A 22,282-nucleotide genomic window follows, 5' to 3' on the forward strand; every position below is an offset into this window, starting at 1 on the left:
ACTGTGTGGGAAAGCACCATTATTAGTGCCATTTTACAGATGACGAAACTGAAGCGTAAGAGGTTATGTGACTTAACCAGGATCTCATGTAAAGTAATATAACTTGGATTTACACCCAGGCAGTTTAACTCTGGAGTTTACCTGCTTGACCAACAGACTATACAGCCATGGGTTAAACTGAAGAAAATAGCCAAAATTGACAAGAACACTGATGCAGGTAACTAGACACATCAAATGTTGTCCCACCTCTATTTGCGTGGGGAAAAGTCAGAATAATGATGTCCCTGATAGCGATGGAATACGTGACCAGAATAGAGTGATAGAAATAATGAGATACAATGAAATTCAAATACTGTTACAATGACTTCTCTACTAAGCAGGAAAATAGTTTACAATAAGGAAGACTTAGAATAAACAAAATGGAATGAACTTCCATGCCCGGCTTCATCTTGCCTCTTTGGAATTGACTGAGAACAAGTTTGCTGTGAGGCTTTTCGTGGTAATGACTTTACTATTATTAACAATGACAATAGTTCCAGGCAGTATTTCATATTTACATAGCAGCCTTCAACATAGGAGCAAAAGAACCTGGCAAACATTATCATTTTTATTATTGATGGCTTAGATTAATAAAGTGCCTTCCTGTCGAAGAGTTCATTAATCCTTACACAGACTCCTGTTACACAAATAGGCAAGCAATCCATTTCTACATTTTACATATGGAGAAACCAAAGCTCAAGGAACTGTGCATAATTACTTAGCAAGATTGTGGCTGAGCCTAGAATGAAATCATAAAGAACCCAGTGTTTTCCTGCCCTTGAGTGAAACTCTATCTCATTTACAGCTTCTTACTCCAAATTATCTGAGACATTGGGGCCTTCTTTAACAACGAGACCCTCCTACTCAGATTTTTACTGCCTCTTGTTCAAGCTGGATTCCCTCTCTCTCCTTCCTTTTAACTGCTCATCCTGCCTCTCTTATCTCTCTTCTTCAAAGCAACATTACTGCCAGAATCATTTTCTTAAACCAGTTTAGAAAAAAAGGAGAGGTTCTTCATCGTCTATAGAAACAGACCCCAAATTCCTTCACAGATCATTCAGGGCCTCCCTCAGTCTGGCCCCAATCTATTTTCCTAGCCATGTCTCTGATGCCATGTCCCCTGTGCATAAGTCACGCAAGCCTAAACTTCTGAACTCCAAACCCACTCTGCTCCTTGATCATTCTGTTCCCTCTTCCAGAAATTACCTTTCCAACTCCAACACTATCAAAATATATTCACATTTCCACCCCAGTGCTGTCTTCCTCATGAAGCCCTCCTGACCTACCATGTGTAAAGGACTCTTCCTTCAGCTCCTCCATGTTTAGTCTTATTTGTAACACTCACCACATTCTACCTAGGACTACAGGGACTTATGAAAGTACATCTCTCTTGTTAGAACGTTCTGTCACTGAGATTCCCAGAGTCAGGTCCTATGTCAGATTTTGTGACAGGTAATGGGCGAAAATGAGAAACATCCCCGCTTTTGTGAGGCTTATAGTCTGGCAGCCTTCCTCATTTATGGTACCTTATCTAAATAGCAAAACACTGTTTTCTCGATTTTTCTAAGGGTGTTACATAATAGTGCCATGCTAGATGCATAAAAGAGACATTTATTCATTACATACAACGGATACTTTTTAGGAGTGGTTCTCAAAGTATAGTACATAGACCCCTGAGTGTCCCCAAGACCTTTTCGTGTGGCCCCCAAATTAGTCAAAACTAATTCCAAATAATACGAAGACATGGTTCAACATTGTCACTCTCGTACTCTCACAGGTATATAGTAGTCTTCCAAAGGTGACTTGATGTGTGGTATAACAAAAAATTGAAACAATAGGTAGATAGGAGAATTCAGCTGCCTTCTGTTAAAGCAGTCATTAAACAGATTGGCAAAAGTGTAAAACAATGTCACTTTGTCACTAAATTATTTTTATTTCTTGAAAGTAGTTTTCATAAAAAGATAACATTATTTATGTTAACATGTAATGGGTTTACAATCGTTGATTTTTAAATAAATTACATAAATATTTAAAATTTTATATTTTAATTTATAAAATGGTAAATACCAGTGGCTACAACAAAAATTCTTTAGGTTTCTCATTACCTTTCAAGAATATAAAGGGATCATGAGACTAAAACGTTTGAGAATTACTGCCTGAGGGCAGTGGGCTCATGCCTCTCTGCAGAACCTCATTTGAGAATGCCTGGGTAGAAATTGAGTTTAGAGACAGGGTCTTGCCCTGTCACCCAGGCTAGAGTGCTTATCACAGTCACTGCAGCCTCAACCTCCAGGGCTCTAGGAATTCTACCCTCTCAGCTTCCTAAGTAGCTGGGACTACAGGCACATGTCGCCACACTCAGCTAATTTTTTCGTAGAGTCAGTGTCTTGCTATATTGCCCAGGCTGGCCTCAAACTCCTGGGCTCAAGCAATCCTGCCTCAGCCTCCCAAAGTGCTGGGATTACAAGTGTGAGCCACCATGCCTGCTCTCAACTTCTATCAAAGAAACTATCCTACGTGTGGGATTAATTCACAAGATTTTCTTCTTTCTCTCCCCACCCCCAAAGCCCCCTAGTTTAATAGTGAGCTGCTTAGGAACAGAGACTAAGTGAAATTTATCTTTGTTTCTGCAGCACCTGGTACAGAGTAAACAGTCAGTAAATATTTGTGGGAGGGAGGGAGGGAAGGAAGGGAGGGAAGGAGGGAAGAAGTGAGGGAGGGAGGGAGGGAGGGAGGAAGGAAGGGAAGCAGGAAATATGAGGGGAGGGAGGAAGAAACTGTGTGATATTTAATCTTCCAAGACTCTACCACAGTAATCTGCCCATTGAAAATGTCTGTTAACTTCATATAAATGTGTTTATATTGATATCATATCTAAAGTGACCAAGGCACCAATAGTTTCACCTGATATGTTAGAAAATCCCAGTAGACTTTAGAAATCATTATTTCTAAAGGCAAATTTTAAAAGATTTCTCTCATAAGTAAATTAATAAACAAATATTTGTGCACACTGGTGTTTCAATAGCAAAGGATAATTTTGGGATAAAGAATGATGCAAACTTGGAAAATTGATGTAGTCAGTTTGGCTGGCTATGCATAAACTATCTATCTTCCTTAGCACATCTTTAATAATTAGAAGTGACTTTGTATAGCTAAAATATCTTATTTATTGATTCAGAGTAAATAAGAATGGGCAGAATTAAGCTGAAGACAACAAAAGGGGGAAAGTTAAAGCAAAACTGTGCATTAGCAAGTCCCTCTCTAATAGCCTTCTGAGCCCTCTCTTCCCCTCATAGCTGCTTTGCATCCTCATGGAGTCCTTCACTAGCCAAGGCTTCCCTCACAAAGGTACCCCACTTGGATGAGACCTCTTAGGTATCATCTCATTCTTTAATTCAATCTTTGTGCAACTTAATCCATGTAATTTTTACAATTAAAGAAATTTAGACACCATCTATTACAATTCTCTCATATACAGTTGAAGCTCAGCTTTGTCTTATCTTGAAATTATTCCTTGCTATTGAAGAACTAGTGTACACAAGTATTTGTTCATCGATTACTTATGAGAGAAATCTTTTAAAATTCACCTTCAGAAATCAGGATTTCTAAACTGTACTGAGATTTTCCAGCATACTCGGTGAAACTATTGGTGTCTCAGTCATTTTAGAAATTAAGACTTGCCCAAGGGAATATTAATTCATGACATAGCTAGGATAAAAATCTAGCTTCAAGGGCTCTTCCTTTTCCAGAAACTATATGAATAAATCTCCAAACTCGAACAAACACTCTGCTCTAGACCATTCTTGATTCCCTCCCCATATAAAAATCTTGAACAAAACCCTCTGCTCTAGACCATTCTTGATTCCCTCTCCATATAAAAACTTTTCCTAAATATTCCTTCAGTGTCCTGCTATTTTAATGCACCGTATTTATTCAAATGTGGTTAGTACCTATGATCCAAAATCCATTACGACCAATTCACACCTTAATTCAAGTTAGTTTATCAGGTTAGCAAGCCAATCAATTTGCCTCATAACATTTCTGTTTGAATAGGAATGGTTGAAGTCTTCAACTAAAAGAACAAGTGGAAATTTTATACATGAGATCAGGTCCAGAAGCAGAGATAGATGAAAACTGAATGTGTTTTGGTTCCTTAAATTATAACACAGAGTCAGACATCTATACAAAGAACCAAAACTACAATAAGTGCAATGAATGAGAGCTTATTGCCTGTGATGCTTCACTTTGTTAACCTGAACCCTGGTTGACAACAGGATAGTAGGATAGTCAAACAAACATATGACATGCTATAAAGGTGTCACAAGCTATCTTCACGGGATTGATTCCAGGACAACCCTGGAGGATACCAAAATCCAAGGATGTTCAAACCTGTTATATAAAATGGTAGTATCTGCATATAATTTACACACATCCTCCCATATACTTTGCCAACTCTGCATTACTTATGGTACCTAATACAATGTAAATGCTATGTAAATAGTTATTATACTGTATTGTTTATAACAAGGGAAAAATGTCTGTGTGTGTTCAGTACAGACATAACCATCATAGGCCTAACTACATTTTCAAACCATGGTTGGTTAAATCTGCAGATGTGAAACTGCAGACACAGAGGGCTAACTATATTAGTCTGAAACTCATAAAAGATGAAATACAGTCATTTCTTGGTATATCCAGGACCTCAGGTCTCTAACCAAATCCACACATACTCAAGTCCAACAATCAGCCTTGTAGGAAAAGTCAGCCCTCCGTATCTGGAGGTTTTACATCCCAGGAATACTGTATTTTTAATCCAGGTTTGTTTGGAAAAAAAAAAAAACAAAAAACAAAAAAAAAAGCATATGTAAGTGGACCCACACAGTTTATACACAGCTGTATAGCTTAAATTGTTTCCTACCCACTTTTTCATGTAGTTTTTGCTAAATATATTTTATTCAATCTTTTTGGCAGGGAATGAGTACCATATTATATATGTACTCATATGTGTGTGCACACACACATACATCTTAATATAGAAGAGTATCTTTATTAAGATGTATATATATCTTAATAGACTAAACTCCGAAGTAGAATTACCTTCATTCTTGATATTTATAAGTGACTTTCTGGAAGCAATACTATCAAGATTGTCCAGTCAAATTTGAAAGAGCTTAAATGTCAGTCTCAGGATTTAAAGGACTAACAAACCACGTGGGCCCTCCAAAAGTACAAATAGAAAGAAAACTTTAAATTCATGGTATCTACAATGCAAATAATAAATTATCACATAAAATGAATGCTGTTAAACTATACACTAAATTTTTCAAGTCTTAACCTGAATAGCTTTGTTATGTTAACCAATTTTTCATTAAAATCTCATACTTTGATTTTAATAGTAGTTCCTCTGATACTGGTTATCAAAACACAGAGAATTCTTTATGAAGAACCTAAAATTTTTGCAGATGCTTACTCAGTCTTCAAATAAACTCCAGGAAAATCCCGATTTCTAAGAGAAAGCATTGAATTTGTGCTCCTGATCTGGCATCAAATTACTTGGGAACTCTCAAACAGTGACAGCCCCAAATGCATCTTCCTAAGACACATAGCTACATGTTCTACCAATCAGTGGAGGAAAAAAGTTTGTAAAAATTTTATACAATACTAGAGTGTCTTAGTCCATTCAGGCTGCTATAACAAAATGCCATAAACTTGGCAGCTTATAAACAACAGAAATTTATTTCTCAGTTCTGGAGGCTGGTAAGTCCAAGATACAAATAGACCCGGTATCTGGTGAGGTTTCGCTTTCTGGTCATAGACAGTGCATTCTTGCTGTATCCTTACATGGTGGAAAATACTAGCTAGTTCTCTGGGGTCTCTTTTATAAGGACACTAATCCCAGTCACATCTGTTCTCATGACCTAATCACCTCTCAAAGGCCCCATCTCCTAATACCATCTCCTTGGGGTTAGGACTTCAACATAGGAATTTGGAGGGAACACAAAATTCCGAACATAGTCTGGGGCTACTTAAATCGGTTTTACCAGGTTAAATACTCCTAAAGATTTAATTTCCCATCTTGGTAACTGTTGCAGCCATTGAGAAGCAAGACAGAACAGCACCACCGAATTAAACATTTCTGAATATTCTCTTCTTCGTCTCATTTGTAAGGTATTTGATTCCACAAATCTGTTATGCTAATTTTTATTTCTCTTCACTTTGATTGTTACTGTTACTATTCCTTGGAATTCTTATCCATATACTTACCTGGAATTCAAACCATATCAATATTTTAAGGCCCTATTTGGGTCCAATATTCATCTTTAACACTACAAAGAATACAGCACAGTAATAAGCATATGCTCCAGAATCAGAATCATGCACCACTAGCTGCATGACCTGGGGCACGTTACTAAATCGTCTGTGCCTTGTCTTCACCTTTTGTAAAAGAGGAATGTTCAGTAGTATTGCTGTCAGGCTCAAGTGAACTAGGACATGCAAAGCACTATGAACAGTGCTTGGCACAAAGTAGGCACTCAATAAATGTTAACCACTATTGTAGTTCTTTATTGTAACCCCCATTCTTCCTGTACTTCTCTGAACAACTATAGATTCATAAGTAATAAGGACCTTAGATCCTACAGTCATTTAGTTCAATCCCCCACACAAAGTAGTATCATCTCTAAAAAGCTCTTCATACTTGGTCAACCATGAAGATGGTTAAATACTTTCAGTGATGAAAACTTTACTACTTTTCAAAAAGCACAGGCTCAAACAGTTGTTATAATAAAAAAAAAAATGTATGTGCAGTACCTACTATCTACTCATTGGTCTCTTAGTTCTGCCTTCAGTACCACCTACAAACAATCCTGCATCCTCTAGCCTCTTTCATATGAAAGCCCTTAAATATTGAAGGCAGCTGCTTGGTAAGTTGCACTCTCTTTCACTCTTTAGCGCTGCCACCCTCCGCCTCGATCTTTCCTCTTCATTTCTCTTCTCCAGGCAGAACACTATAATTTTTCTTGACTGTCCACCACAAGATATGTTTTCTATATCTTCACCATCCTCAACAAAATCTTCAGGACTCACTTCATTTTATGAAAGTCATTCCTAATACAGGGCACTAAAAGCTACACATAATATTCCCAACAGGTTCTGAATAGTAAAAATGACAGAACAACAGTTTGTTTAGGAAACTAAGGCAAATTTTGGAAAAATTTACTTAATAACAATCATCAAAAAACAATGCTGTTAAATGAGCAATTAAGTTAAATTTTTCTTCTGAGAGATTGGCAAACAACATAGGCTATTACTTAACCTATTTAAATAAGATTATGGACCCTCTGCCAGGCTGCCTTCCACATTGTATCCAGAGACAGAATTTGTGATGCCTTTGTGTAAACTGCTTTTATCTCTATAGAAGTCTCTTTAGCTATGTGTTTTTTTCTTCATGTGTCTGTCTTTGTCCTGCTTATGTTTCTTTCTGTATATCAATCTCTTTCTCACTCTTCTTTCTTTTGTCAATCATTCAATAAATATTTATGCAGTGCCTATCAAGTGTCAGGCGCCGTATTAAGTATAAGAAATTCAAAGATGAGTCTTGCTCAAAATACCCCCTGGCTAAGGTGGGAGGCAAAGCAGACACAAACAGATAATAAACAGATAATAAGATACTATGGTAATACAGTTAGGTAGATAACGCACAGGTTACTCTGAGAGCACCAAGAATGATTGAATGCTGGATGAAAGGGATCTGAGAGGTTTCCAGGAGGAGATAGAATCTTATGAAATCCAAAGTGATTCTAAACAGTACTCTCAAACTTTAACATGTATTTCAATCTCCTAGGAATCTTGTGAAAATGCAGATTCTTAATCAGTGTGTCTGTCTGAGTAGTAGGACCTCAGATGCTGCGTTTCTATCAGGCTCCAGGAGATGTCCATGCTGCTAGCCCCCAGACCATCATAGAGTCACAAACGTCTTAAAGGATGGAAAGGAGTAAGTAAGGGCTGTGCAGAGTGAATACAGGCAGTATAAACAGCATGAAGTAAATCACAGAGGTAGGAAACACCTGAGTATATGTGATGAGACTGAAGCATACTGGTGTTTCCAGGCAATTTAAAAGGTCATGAGTGTCTAAAATGGGGACGGATGGGAGTATGACATATCGTTTTTTGTTTTGTGTGTGTGTGTGTGTGTGTGTGTGTGTGTGTGAGACAGTCTTGCTCTGTCGCCCAGGTTGGAGTACAGTGGTGCAATCTTGGCTCATTGCAACCTCTGCCTCCCAGGTTCAAGCGATTCTCCTGCCTCAGCCTCCTGAGTAGCTAGGATTACAGGTGCCCACCACCATACCCAGATAATTTTTTTTTTTTTTTTTTTGAGACGGAGTCTCGCTCTGTCACCCAGGCTGGAGTGCAGTGGCATGATCGCGGCTCACTGCAACCTCTGCCTCCCAGGTTCAAGTGATTCTCCGGCCTTAGCCTCTCAAGTAGCTGGGACTACAGGCACCCGCCACCATGCCCAGCTAATTTTTTGTATTTTTAGTAGAGATGGGGTTTCACCGTGTTAGCCAGGATTGTCTTGATCTCCTGACCTCGTGATCCGCCTGCCTCGGCCTCCCAAAGTGCTGGATTACAGGTGTGAGCCACCACGCCCGGCCAATTTTTGTATTTTTAGTAGAGACAGGGTTTCACCATGTTGGCCAGGCTGGTCTCAAACTCCTGACCTCAGCTGATCCACCAGCCTTGACCTCCCAAAGTGCTGGGATTACAAAGGCTTGAGCCACCCACCTGGCCAGAAGTATGGCATGTCTTAAGGAAAAGGGAAGTTATTACATGGATGACAGAGAATATCGAAAATTCTTCAAGTAGGGCAATTATACGGTAACAACTGCAAATCAAATAACAAGTCTGGTGGCTTCACTGGTAGAATAATGGACAAGAAGATAGTATGCTAGGCTACTTAAATAAACCTGCCAAAGATGACGATGAGGACCTAAATTATGGCAGTAACAACAGATTTAGATGAAAAGGGACTGGTCCGAGAAATGGTTAGGAAATAGAACAGGTTGATTGTGTCATCACTTGTTAATTTAAAAATCAGGTGGTTGTTATTTCTTTGCATTTTTTTGCAGACATTGTATCTATTCTTAACCTGACAGTAACATGTGATCTTGGACAAGCCACTTACCCTCTTTAGCAGTTGCTTCCATATCTTTAAAAAAAAGTGAAGATTTGACCCAAATGAACAGTGTCATTGCTTTAAACCCTAAAATTTATGAGCCTGTGAACTAAATTCATCTCATTGAATTGTAGATTCATAAAATGTATTCTTAGTACCTACTACAATACCTAGACTTTATAAAATGAATTATTAGTACCTACCACAATACCTGTATTTTATATATATATATACACACACAATATATATGACAATGTATTGTATAATATATGTACAAAGGATGACAATATATTACAACATTAGTCATACAATGTGTGTGTGTATATACACACAAACACACACCCATTGCATGACAAATATTGAATCTACCTAGCTGACAGGTATTAAAACTTGAGTCTTTTAAAATCCTTCCTCTTCTTTGCCCACCACATTCATTACCAAGTCCAGTTGTTTGTTACATATGCCCTACTGGCAATTCTTTGGTTTATGCACTTATTTTTTTAACCGGATTCCTGCAATAGCACCTTAGATGTTCTCCCTGGTTCCAACCAAATCCCCTTCCAAACACTCTCTGAGAAACTGAAGGATTCTGGAGTCAGAAAGACTTGGGCTTGAATGCTAAGTCCACTGTTCCTTAACTATGTGATTGTCAGCAAGTGATTTAACCTCTCTAAACCTTGATTTCCTTACCTCTAAATTACAGGGATACTAGGAAGATGAACTATTTGTAAAGTACTTACTATAGTGCCTATTACACAGTGAGAACTCAATAAGTGTTAGTTATCATTTTGAAAGACACATCTCAAAAAGATTTGAGCAGGTACTTCACAAAAGAGGAAAATCAAATTACCAAAAAACAAAAAATGGAAAGATGTTCTTCTTCATTAGTAATCAGCAAAATGCAAATTAATACTTCTATGAGTACAATTATGTATCTACCTGATTAGCAAAATTTAAGAACTTGTAAATCGAGTGTTAGTGAGGATGTAGAGTTTCTCATATACTGCTGCTGGGAATGTAAATTGATGCAACTGATTGGGGAAAATATTTTGGAATTATTTAGTAAAATTAAAGGCACACATACCCAAAAACTCAGCAGTTCCTTCCCTTGCTATTTATCCTAGAAAAGGGTAAATATCAGAATCTATGTAAACTAATATATATAAACATAAAAATGATATTGTATTTATATTTATACTAGCATTAAGTAAAATAGATTTAATCCAAATGTTCAACAACAATAGACTAGATAAGTAAATATTGGCATATTAATACAGTAGAATACTATACAACAATTTACATGAATAAACTACATGCATGAACATGAAAGAATCTCACAATGCTAGCAAAATAATCAGGTGATTAAGAGTATACATGCTGTAATTCCAAATACATGGAGCTGAAGCATAGGCAGAACTAAGATTCATAGCCTAGAGATGCACAGATAGATGGAAAACCTACAAAGAAAAGCAAGGTAATGTGCATGACAAAAGGTGGGATAGTAGCTAGCAGTTACCTATGGTGGGGAAGGAAAAGTATGTGATCTGAAAGGGACACATAGGGGTTTTCTGGGAGTCTATTACATCATGTTTGATTTATTTGTTTGATTTGTTTTATGTTGTTTGATTTGTTTACATGATGTTTGATTTGTTATTATTCTTTAACCGGTATTTGTTTTATACACCCTTCTATGTGCATGGTATATTTCACAATTAAAAAATAAACTGATTATGTCAATCTCCTACTTAAAATCTTTTAAAAGCTCTTCACTTTGAGACAAAATCCAAACTCCTTAATTTTGTCTAAGAGATCCTTCATGGGACATGTCTTCTATCCCGCTTCAACTTTATCTCTGCCACTACCATTTCTGCTTCAGCATAGTAAATGATACCTAGTATTCCACACAATCATGCTCTCTCAAGCTTCTGGGTCAGTTAAAAAATGTTCCCACTGTGCACTGCATCCTCCCTTCCTCTGGCTATCCTTTTACTGTGCTTAATAGTCCACCAAAAGATCCCTTCCTCTGGGAAGTCTTCCTTGACTAATCTCTACCACATCTGTGTTAGAGTCTCCTCTGATGCACTTCCTTTGGCACTCTAGACCTACCCACGTAATAGCACTTGTGCCACACTCTTGTGCCACTTGTGTAATAGCACAAGTGCCACACTCTTTAGAACACAACCACCTCCATTAATAAGCACATTTTATTATAAGTACCACACTCTTTAGACTCTGGGCTCCTTTAAAGCAAGGACTGTCTTTTATCTTCCCCAAAAGCTAAACATGCTACCTACATCACAGATTCTCAATAAGAGTTTGATTAATGAATTAATATTCGGAATGGAGAGAACATGGTATGCTTTCTACATCACTGGGAGTAACACATAATATACTAGGTTCAACCATATAAAATTGCCCTTATTTTAGGTCAAAAATAGTTTGTTATTGGCAATTGCATAAAATTATTTATAACACTCATTGAATACATGTTAATTAAGCACAGTATAGTGATGCTATTAGATCTGCTTTCTCAATGTAATGGTAGACGGATTGTTGTTTATGAATTGTTTTATAAATTCACTATATGAAATAACTCTAGGATTAATTTCATCAGTCTTCCACAGTTATAGGCTATGCATTAATTCACAGGGCAGCCTACCTATCTACAGTTATATAAGCCACTAGGCAAATGAAAGAAAGATATTGATCACTAGCTCAAAATAGCTTCTTTTGGAGTCTCATAAGCACCACAGTCATACTCTAGTTCTCAAAGATGTTATTTGACAGATTTAACTCATTCATCTCTGCTGGAATCTATTGATTATTGACTTTGGTGACTATGAAGCATTAAGTATTTGATTTAAAAAGACATTCTACCTGTGTGTGCTGATATTTTTATAAATTAATAAGTTTTAAAGTCATTCCAACTAGGCAGAGCAACTGGATCTATTTTTAATATTGTTTTGTTAAGCAAAAGGATTTGTAGGCTAAAATGCCCATGAACTGAGTTTTATAAAACTGTGATTTCTCTTCTATTATTTCAGAAGAGCTAAATGGGGTGTGTGTATGTGTGTGTTCCTGAAAGAAAACCATAATTTAGCTCTGAACCAATTTTTCTACTAAAGGAGATGAATCTGTAAAATATAGTACAATGTTGCAAATAATAAAAGTCACTTAAAAATAATGGTACCCAGCTGTTACTCTGTCACATGAAAATGTTAATTGCAGGTACCATCCATGGTGGTAGTATCATGGTGTTATATGCTGCACCCATGCACCTCAAGACTTTTCACTACTGTATGTGGTATTAGTAGTACCACACCAACTCTTAAACTTCTGTTCTATTGATTTTCACTTCTGTAGTCAAAATTATTTGGAGCAGTATTTCTCCAGCTCCATGTACAAAACCATATGCAATATTTAAATTGGCTATATAGATCATAGTTTTCATGCTAAGGAATATTTTTAAATTGGCAACTCACCACAGCTTGTATGGTTTCTCATCTATAGGAAACGGGTCTAATTCAACAGTTTCTTGCATGAGTTGCCATAGTGAAGATCTGAGATGGGCCTGACGTTGGTGTTTCTCACACTAGCCTGAAAGCAAAACCGAAAACAGATGAGTTTGATTTTAAGATTTAAATTTGTATTTAGAAAACCAAAAAGCTGACATCAAAGACAATTGGTTACTGGGTGGGTGAGTACAGGCAGAGGAAAGAAAACATCTCAAGGTAATTATCTCTATTCATAATTTATTGCAAGCACAAGAACTTTGATGTTATAATACCAGAACAACTATTTTAATGTCTGAGCATAAACTAAATTAGTAATTCTTATTTCAGTTGATATAGTTGGTCTTGTGATATGAATTTGGTTTTCTAATACAAGGCACCCCAGTCATCCTCAACTGGGACAGCTCCACTGTTACATAGATTTACATATTCTGCTTTTCATACAAGATTTCATTGGAACAATGGTTACATAGGTACCAATAAAGGAGGAGAATTTTGAAAACCTCTGAAGTATGCAAAAGAAAGTAAACCTAAGCTGGAGCTCATCTGAAGAGACCTGTATTTATGTTCTTCTAGTTACAAACCTGCTTTTTCACCATTATAGCCTGTTACTTCCCAACATTATATTAGACAAGATTCTTCAGAATATGTGGCAGTCTCCAACATTCTACCCAATGTCAAACCGTAAGTTTTTATTTCGAGTTTGGAAAATATGGTCATCATACCCAAAACAGGCCTCCTCTTTACCCCAAGTAAGAGTCTCTTTCCTGCCCAGGTGCTTACAATTACTCCTAGGACTACCATCCTCTCACTATCCCACCACCTCACCCCGACACCCCAGTGTGGCCCCATTGTCACCGACCACCACTTCAGAGGAGGTAAATTCCTTTCTCCTCTGAATTTCTATTGCACTCATTATCAAAACACCAATATGGGCCCTTGATTTTGTACCATCTTTATTGTTATTTAGCCTCATCTTCCCAAATGAGTGTAGGTTCCAAATGGCAGAAACTGTGTTACAGTTTCCCAATTTTTTCTACCATAGCACTTAGCAGAGAACTCAGTACATGAAAGATATTCACTCAATGAATATTTGGTGTGTCCCTATTGTGTGTCAAACAGACAAAATCAGTCCCTGATGGGGATTAAACCTTAGTAGAGAATACAGGCAATACAAGAATAGGCAATTACTGTATTATATAAATGCTGTGATGGAGCTTCCATCTACAAACACTGAATAAACATTGCCAAATAAACAGACCTAACCTAAGAGCTTCCCTTCACTATCAATGCTTTCAGATCCTATTTCCAATGTATAAGAAGAGGACAATTGCTTTAAGCAATCCATTTTCAGAAAGCACATAGGGCACCCAGGCAGGTTAACACAGACAAACAGGAGTCAGTTTTATTTCTATGAAGACAAGTCACTAAGATGAATTTCTAGAACTTTAAAGTCACTGCTGTTTTTGTTTTTGTTTTTCTTCACACACACACACACACACACACACACACACACACACACGCACACGTGTACAAACACAAGATAGTGAAAATCCTGTTTATTACTGTGCAGGTCACTGCAAATGCCCAATTGCCTTATAGGGAAGCTTTGCCTTAAACCTGCACACCATGCAGGGTTTTAGAGCAGCTGTGGTTAGGGATGCTTCTCAGGAGACTGTATTCATTTCTCTTTCTGTTGAAAACTTTAATTTCCATTCCTACTAGCATTATTTCCATAAGACTCAAGGATTTTACATCTCATAGTCACCAGAGATAAGAACTGTAAGAAAAGCCATAGTGGCTTGATATGGATCCAAAACATCAAATAAACTAGAAAATCCTTTACCAGAAATAGTATATGTATGAGGTCTACTTTTTAAACCTAAAATATTTCTATTTAGTGATTTTCAATATTACCTGATGTCTCCTCTTAAGAGTTTCTACCAAGATTCACAATAAGAAACACAGCTTCTCCCTATTAAATACAGAAAACAAAAGATATGCAAAACACAGTTTTTGTATTTTCCCCTTCTTTGCCTTGATTGGCTCATGAGGATAAAATGTACTCAAACTGAAAAATCTTGAGTCAAAACCTTACAACTTCGCTATGCAAACACGTATGGGTAGGTGAATTTCTGAAAAGATGGGCTCCAATTCTAAGTTATATTTTTTAAACAATCAATATATGCAGCATGATCTTTTTATCTGAATCAGCAGTACAGCGTCTCATCTCAGGCTTATGTAATGCAATAAATATATCCAATATGCCAAAGAAGCAAATGGACTCTGTTCTTCTTTACCAGTAAGCATCTCCCCTACTAGTCTATAGGCCCAACTTTTTCCACAAGTCCTTGGTCCTCATAAGAAGGTGCAATAATAGATGCATGTGTGGTAGGAGGAAGGCACTCAGCAGTCCTGCAGCAAATAGAGCATTGTACTCCATTCTTGTCACTACTGGACATTTCCGTGCCTCTTTCTGCATGATTGTTGCAATGTCCAGCCAAAAGCTTAAAAGAGACTGTAAGAGGAAATAGAAAGGGCAATGAAGAAAGAATTTAAGACAACAATGTGTTTGCTTCTCATTCTAATTGAAGGAAGTCTCTCTTGCTTTGAGTCCTTTATTCTGATAAGCAACCAGGCAATCATTCGATTTGAACACACCAACTCCACTGAAAGTCCTTTGGCTACAAATGTGACTTGAGGCCAGAACTAGAGCATGAAGGGAGAACATCTATCCCCATATTTAACAAACAAGTAAATACCCAATTTGTCTTTAGCTTTTAGTATCAGTATAAAAAGAATTTATAATTAGGCTTACATCCAAAGAAACAGATTCATTTACATGAAACCACAATAAAACCTTAAAAATATATTTATGCCTTTAAACATGGGAGGTTTTTTTAGATTACTTAGGTTGGGCAAATTTGTTTTGCTTATGATATTCCTGTAGGATATCCTAACAAGGAAAATCTTATTAATTTTCCTATAAATTTAAAATATTTACATTTTATAGCATTGACAATAAATTCTCAGTTCATTCTAACCTTAGAATATATAGACCATGTACTATGAAACCATTAAATACTAATAGCTGCAGACATACCAGACAATGACAGCAAAAACCCACTCAGCCCCTCTGGGATCTGTTCATAAACACCCCCTTCCAGCATGGCAAACACACTCCTCTCAACAGCAGATGCTGTTCTGGGGCGAGCAGGCAGGAAGCTGGAGGCAGCTGATTTTCCCACTCTACATATAATTTCTTACTGCCTCATTATCCAGAATCTTTTTACTGAAACTGTAAGGATTTTTTAAGAACCGGAGCCCCTCAAATTAAAGACACTTTGCAACAGCAGAGGAATGACAGGCAAATGAAGAAGCATGAAGACTCTCTAATATTTAAGGTCACACCACCTTTGTCATCTGATTCTGATTTTCTAGTCCCATTGTAGGGGAGAGAAAACCCAGTTTGCTCCACATAATAAAATAAGCTAATCCAATACTTTATGTCAATTTTAAGAGTGTGATCAAGGTAGAGAAGGAAATACATACCAGAGGCAGCCAAACTGCTACATCCAAAGCATCCAACCCCTAAAATCTAATGGTTCTGAAGTGGAGTCAGAAGCTTGTGATATCTTTATATATTTATTTGTTATATATTTATAACATATATGCTCACCTAAAGTAGAAAATTCACAGAAGCTTCTCTGAGAGAAATGGTCCTTACTGCAACTATTTTAAATATGTTGATAAGCATTCTGTGAGATCTTCCAGGGTCCGACAACTAGCAGATGAGGGATAGAAGGAGATATTGGATGTTGTACTGGCAATGCCTGGTGCACTTACACTCGTTTTCCTTCCACCTGAGCTGTGGCCTGTCCCATATGACTTAGCCTGCTTCCTTGCAGTTTGTTCATAAAAGTTATCATCAACATGGCCAGAAGCAGGCAGGGCTGCTGTACAGACACCGTCAGGCTCTGCACCAAAGGCAGCCCATGTAAACAACCTTGTGATTGCTTCAGAGCCTATTGCTGTGGGATAAGCCATTCTTTCTCTGTGGCTAAATTGCAGTACCCTGGGAAGTTATCTGTTTAAGGGGGTAAAAGCAGAGACTAGGTCTCTAGATTTAAATGTCGGGGGAGGGTGAGAAAAATATATGGATAGATAGTTTTCTTGTAATATCTATAGCCTGATTTACTTACAGATTTTCCAGTAAATTACATTTACTTTGTTGAAGACACAAATACATAGATTCTAAGAAATATACTGCCATACTTATTTCTGATTTTTTTTTCAAAAGAGCTCTGACATTTGTAGGGGACACAGTATCCCAGCACAGAATACCTGGGAATCTTGCCATGAAAAAAAAAAAAAAAAAAAAAAGGCTGCCTGCTGTGACTAGGAGATCACTTTCTTAAAGGGACCCCTTTCCTATTTGACTGCAGTGCCAATGTTTCCTCTTATCTCTAACTGGACCCCTGTTCTGTGTTCCTCTCCCCAGCTCAGATTTAGCCTAGAGTTGCTCTGCAAGAGTAACACCAAGAGTTTTACACCTAACATATATATATAAATACTGTTCCTTAGTAAAATACATCTTAAAATATTTAAGTTATACTTCTCACAAAAGTAAACATAAATACATACTAAAAGACATTATTTTTAATGTTTTATGGAACCCATCACATGTTTCAGATATGGAGCTAAGGTCAGCACTTCTAACAAGCACAGCTGTTTCGTGTTTTTTTTCCCTCTCTCTCTCTCCCTGTGTGTGTGTGTGTGTGTGTGCGCGTGTGTTTCTCTCTCTCTCCCTTCCCTTCTGTAGCCCTGCATTGGTCTAAAAACCCTTGGTCACAATAAGAATGCTCCCTCCCTCCCTCCCTGTGCTACCCCTCACTCCAAACGGAAAGGTTTCAACACGCCCAAGTCTGGGAAGAGATGTTCTGCACAGCGGGAAAAACTGGTGGCTTCTTGCCTCAAAGCTAGTTCACTTGATTAACCTGCTTTCCACCCCATCTCTCTCGTCTCTTCCATACTCCCTCTCCCGCCCCACCAGGAGCAATCAACAGACATCACCCCACCCTCCAAAAACAGGTTAGAACCCAGAACGAGCAAAGAGTCACCTACCATTCCGTGCCTGAGAACTACGATCCTGATCCGGCAGTGTTTGCCCCAGAAATCCTCCCTACTTGTTTTTCATTAACCACATTCCAGACTGTAATATGGAAGAGATTCTTTGGAGATATGGAGATTGTTTAAAATTAACGATGGACAGGTGATTTCCAAGAAAACCCAATCTTAAACTCACTCAAGCCCCTAGGAATTGAGGGGTGAGGACAAAAAAGGATATTTGTAAAAATGAAAAAATAAAAGAAAAAGGTAAGCATATAGCAAGCACCACCCACCCCCATAAAAATAAAAAGTGAAGGGGAGGTTAAAGAAAATAGAAGAAGAAGAGTGGCTTGCTGAATCACCCTCTTTCACTGCCTGGAAACCATTGTGCAGCGTGATGCTGCCTGTACCATTGTGGAACCTACCAGAGAAGACGCACAGAGGGCTTGGGGAATGGGGTTGCTATGGCAACCGAAAGGAGCACACATGACGTCAAAGCCCAGAGAGGTCTAGGGAGGGGGATGAGGGGACAACAGAGAGAGGAAAAGTCTATGTGCAGCTACAGCTACTGTGTTTTCCGGTGAAATGAGGACCAGGCAAATGTAAAGGAATAAGGTTCGTCGGCAGCCAACATCAGCAACTAAGACATCAAGGCAGCCAGCCTGCACAACCTGAAGAAAAGATCCATTCGATGCAGTTCTGGCCCTTTGCACAGCAGCACGGAGGAACAAATACCAGCAGAGCAAAACACCACTGGAAATGCAACCTCTGCTTTTCAACTATCTCCTGCAGTATCTCTAAACGTCAAACAAGTAAGAGATGGTAATAACCTCAGAGAAGAAGCAGGCATTTGAGTGTCGCCTGAACCCCGAGGTCATCTGCACAGCACTATTCCTCTTCTCTGTTTCCTTGTTTTTGTAAAAATCTTGAATAAATATCCACTAAACCAAATTCAACAGACTAATACTTAGGTTGCAATCTGAGTGTACAAAGAAAATACTGATTAATTGGAGTAAACACATCAGAATTCTTTTTGTTTTTTTAATTGCAGAAAATTTTCTAGAGAACTGATGCAAATTGTACTGTTACTATTTGGGGCAAATATCGCAATTTTATTTAAGTAATTTGCTCTGCCTTTAACTGTTATAGGGTATTTTTAAAGTCTCCAAACAGTTTTACTATCCACAAATAATAGTTTCTTAGAATGACAACAGTTGACTACTTGCACTATAAAAAAAAATTAGGTTTACCAAATTTGTTTTACCTTTTTTATGTAAGAAAAATTTTCCATACAAATTTCGCTTAAACCAACTCCAGCCTTTGGACTTCTCAAATTACGTAATCTAATTCAGTTCCTTTTTTGCTTACACTCTTTTGAGGTGGGTTTCTGTTTATTGCTACCAAGTAGTGCTGAGTTGTAAATGATTCCACATTATGTTTTAGAACTAGCATACTTATATGAATATGAAGCTTCTTCCATATGTTACCAGAAAGATACAACATGCAAAAGATGCAAACTCAGCAGTACTGTAGACACTGAAACACATCATAAAGGTGTAAGAAACGCATAAGGTTTTGTTGTCCTTGTTGTTGCTGCTGTTGTTTTATTTGGGGAGAAAATTTAGAAAAAGAAAGGCTTGAGTGAGTTGTATGTCATTGTAGTTCATTGGATAAGTGTTTGGATGTCCCTTTACTCTAATTTCAATTTCAACAAGAATCAATCGAGACTACCTTCTAGTCTTCTCAATGGGCCTACCTGCAAGATAACTATCTCATGCAAAAATATGGATTGATAGCCAAACAACTTTATAACACAAAATAATTGGCATTCTGGCTTTTGAGGTATTATACTAAGTTTGGACATCAAAAGTCAATTCCCCAATCCCATGGAAATTAAATCAGTTTGTTGAAGAGATGTCTGCACTCCCATATTTATTGCAGCACTATTCTAATAGCCATGGAAACAACTTAAGTGTCCATCAACAGATGAATGTATATATATATTACGCATACCACACACAAACACACACACACACACACACATGCTTGAATACTATTCAGACTTATAAAAACAGGAAATTCTGTAATTTGCAACAACATAGATGAACCTAGAGGACATTATGCTAAGTGAAATAAGCCAGGCACAGTGAGACAAATACCATATAATCTCACTTATATGTGAAATTTTAAAAAGGACAAACTTGTAAAACTAGAAAGTAGAATGGTGGTTACCAGTGGCTGGAGGACAGAAAGGTGGACAGGAAAGGGGGGACATTGGTTAATAGGTACAAAGTTTCAGTTAGAAAGGAGAAATAAGCTCTGGTGTACTATTGCACAGCACAGTGACTATAGTTAATAATAATGTTGCCTATTTCAAAATAGCTAAAAGAGAGGATTTCAAAAGTTCTTACTACAAAGAAATGATAAATATTTGAGGTGACAGATAATGAGCCTGATTTGATCATTCTACAATGTATATATGTATCAAAACATTACATTGTACTCCATAAATATATACAATTATTGTCAATTACAAATAAAATAAAACAATTTTTTAAAAGTCAATGCCCAGTAACGTACCATGAATAAGGAAAAAAGGAACTCCATCTCTTACCTTACATTGTAAACACAAATATTTATTCAAGATGAATTGTACACCTCAACATAAAAGCTAAAATATATAACACTATTAAGATATAATATAACTTTTTTTAAAGATGGCTTTCTGACCTTGCAGTAGGCAAAGATTTCTTAGGATACAGAAAGCACTTACCATAATAAAAAAAAAAAAAAAGAGAGACTTCATCAAGATTAAAAGCTTCCACTTATCCTATGTCACCATTAACAAAATAAATACGCAAGCCATAGTCTAGATGATACATATATCTGAATACTCTTGATAGCTGAAAATATTCTGATACACACAAATCCTAAATTATAGAAAACATCTCCTACAATTAAATAATAAACATGAACAAACAATTTTATTTAATGGGCAAAAGACTCGGACAGGCATTTGACAAAGGAAAATTTATAAATGGCCAATAAGCATATGAAAAAGTATTATATATCATTAGTCAGCAGAAATATACAAATTAAAACCAAAGTGAGATACCATTTCATGCCCACAAAAGTGTCTAAAATTAAAAAGACTAACATCATCACATATTGACAAGGATATGGAAAACCAGAACTCTCCTACATATATTGGTAGGAGTACAAAATGTTAAAACTACCTTGGGAAATTTTGGTAGTTTTTATAATTATAAACCTATACCTAAAGTATGCCTCAACACTCCTATTTATAAGGATTCACCCAAGACAATGGAAACCTACGTCCACCAAAAAAAAAGTTGGACATAAATATTTATGCCCGCTTTGCTTTTGCTTATAATAAGCAAAAGCAGGAACAACTCCAAATATATCAACAAGAGAGCAGATAATTATGATATACAGTCAGCCCTCCATGTTCATGGGTTCCACATCTGTAGATTCAAAAACTGAAGATCAAAAATATTAGGGGAAAAAGAATAAAAAATAACACTACAGAGATAAATACAAATAGAAGTACACTATAACAACTGCTTATATAGCATTTACTTTGTACTAGTTATTATAAAGAATTTTTATAGATGATTTAAAATAATAGGAGGATGGAACACTATGCCATTTTATTTTTTTTTTTTTTTTTTTTTTTTTTTTTTTTTTTTTTTTTCTTTCTTTTATTATTATTATTATTATACTTTAGGTTTTATGGTACATGTGCGCAATGTGCAGGTAAGTTACATATGTATACATGTGCCATGCTGGTGAGCTGCACCCACCAACTCGTCATCTAGCATTAGGTATATCTCCCAATGCTATCCCTCCCCCCTCCCCCCACCCCACAACAGTCCCCAGAGTGTGATGTTCCCCTTCCTGTGTCCATGTGTTCTCATTGTTCAATTCCCACCTATGAGTGAGAATATGCGGTGTTTGGTTTTTTGTTCTTGCGATAGTTTACTGAGAATGATGATTTCCAATTTCATCCATGTCCCTACAAAGGATGTGAACTCATCATTTTTTATGGCTGCATAGTATTCCATGGTGTATATGTGCCACATTTTCTTAATCCAGTCTATCATTGTTGGACATTTGGGTTGGTTCCAAGTCTTTGCTATTGTGAATAATGCCGCAATAAACATACGTGTGCATGTGTCTTTATAGCAGCATGATTTATAGTCCTTTGGGTATATACCCAGTAATGGGATGGCTGGGTCAAATGGAATTTCTAGTTCTAGATCCCTGAGGAATCGCCACACTGACTTCCACAAGGGTTGAACTAGTTTACAGTCCCACCAACAGTGTAAAAGTGTTCCTATTTCTCCACATCCTCTCCAGCACCTGTTGTTTCCTGACTTTTTAATGATTGCCATTCTAACTGGTGTGAGATGGTATCTCATTGTGG

General features: G+C 37.1%; 1 protein-coding gene across 17 annotated transcripts in view; it reads right to left on the reverse strand.

The window, feature by feature from the left end:
• MAPK10 (mitogen-activated protein kinase 10) overlaps positions 1-22,282 on the reverse strand; it is a 587,630-nt gene that overhangs the window by 316,628 nt on the left and 248,720 nt on the right. For 7 of the 17 annotated variants that reach the window (XR_008524135.1, XR_008524134.2, XM_054553379.1 and 4 more), the window contains exons 1-2: positions 17,851-18,792; positions 12,697-12,811 (exon numbers count right to left, since the gene is read on the reverse strand). The gene's annotated coding sequence lies outside the window, so the exon portion shown is untranslated. 17 annotated transcript variants of the gene reach the window in all.

This window comes from Pongo abelii, chromosome 3 (assembly GCF_028885655.2).
Source record: "Pongo abelii isolate AG06213 chromosome 3, NHGRI_mPonAbe1-v2.0_pri, whole genome shotgun sequence".
Taxonomy (NCBI): domain Eukaryota; kingdom Metazoa; phylum Chordata; class Mammalia; order Primates; family Hominidae; genus Pongo; species Pongo abelii.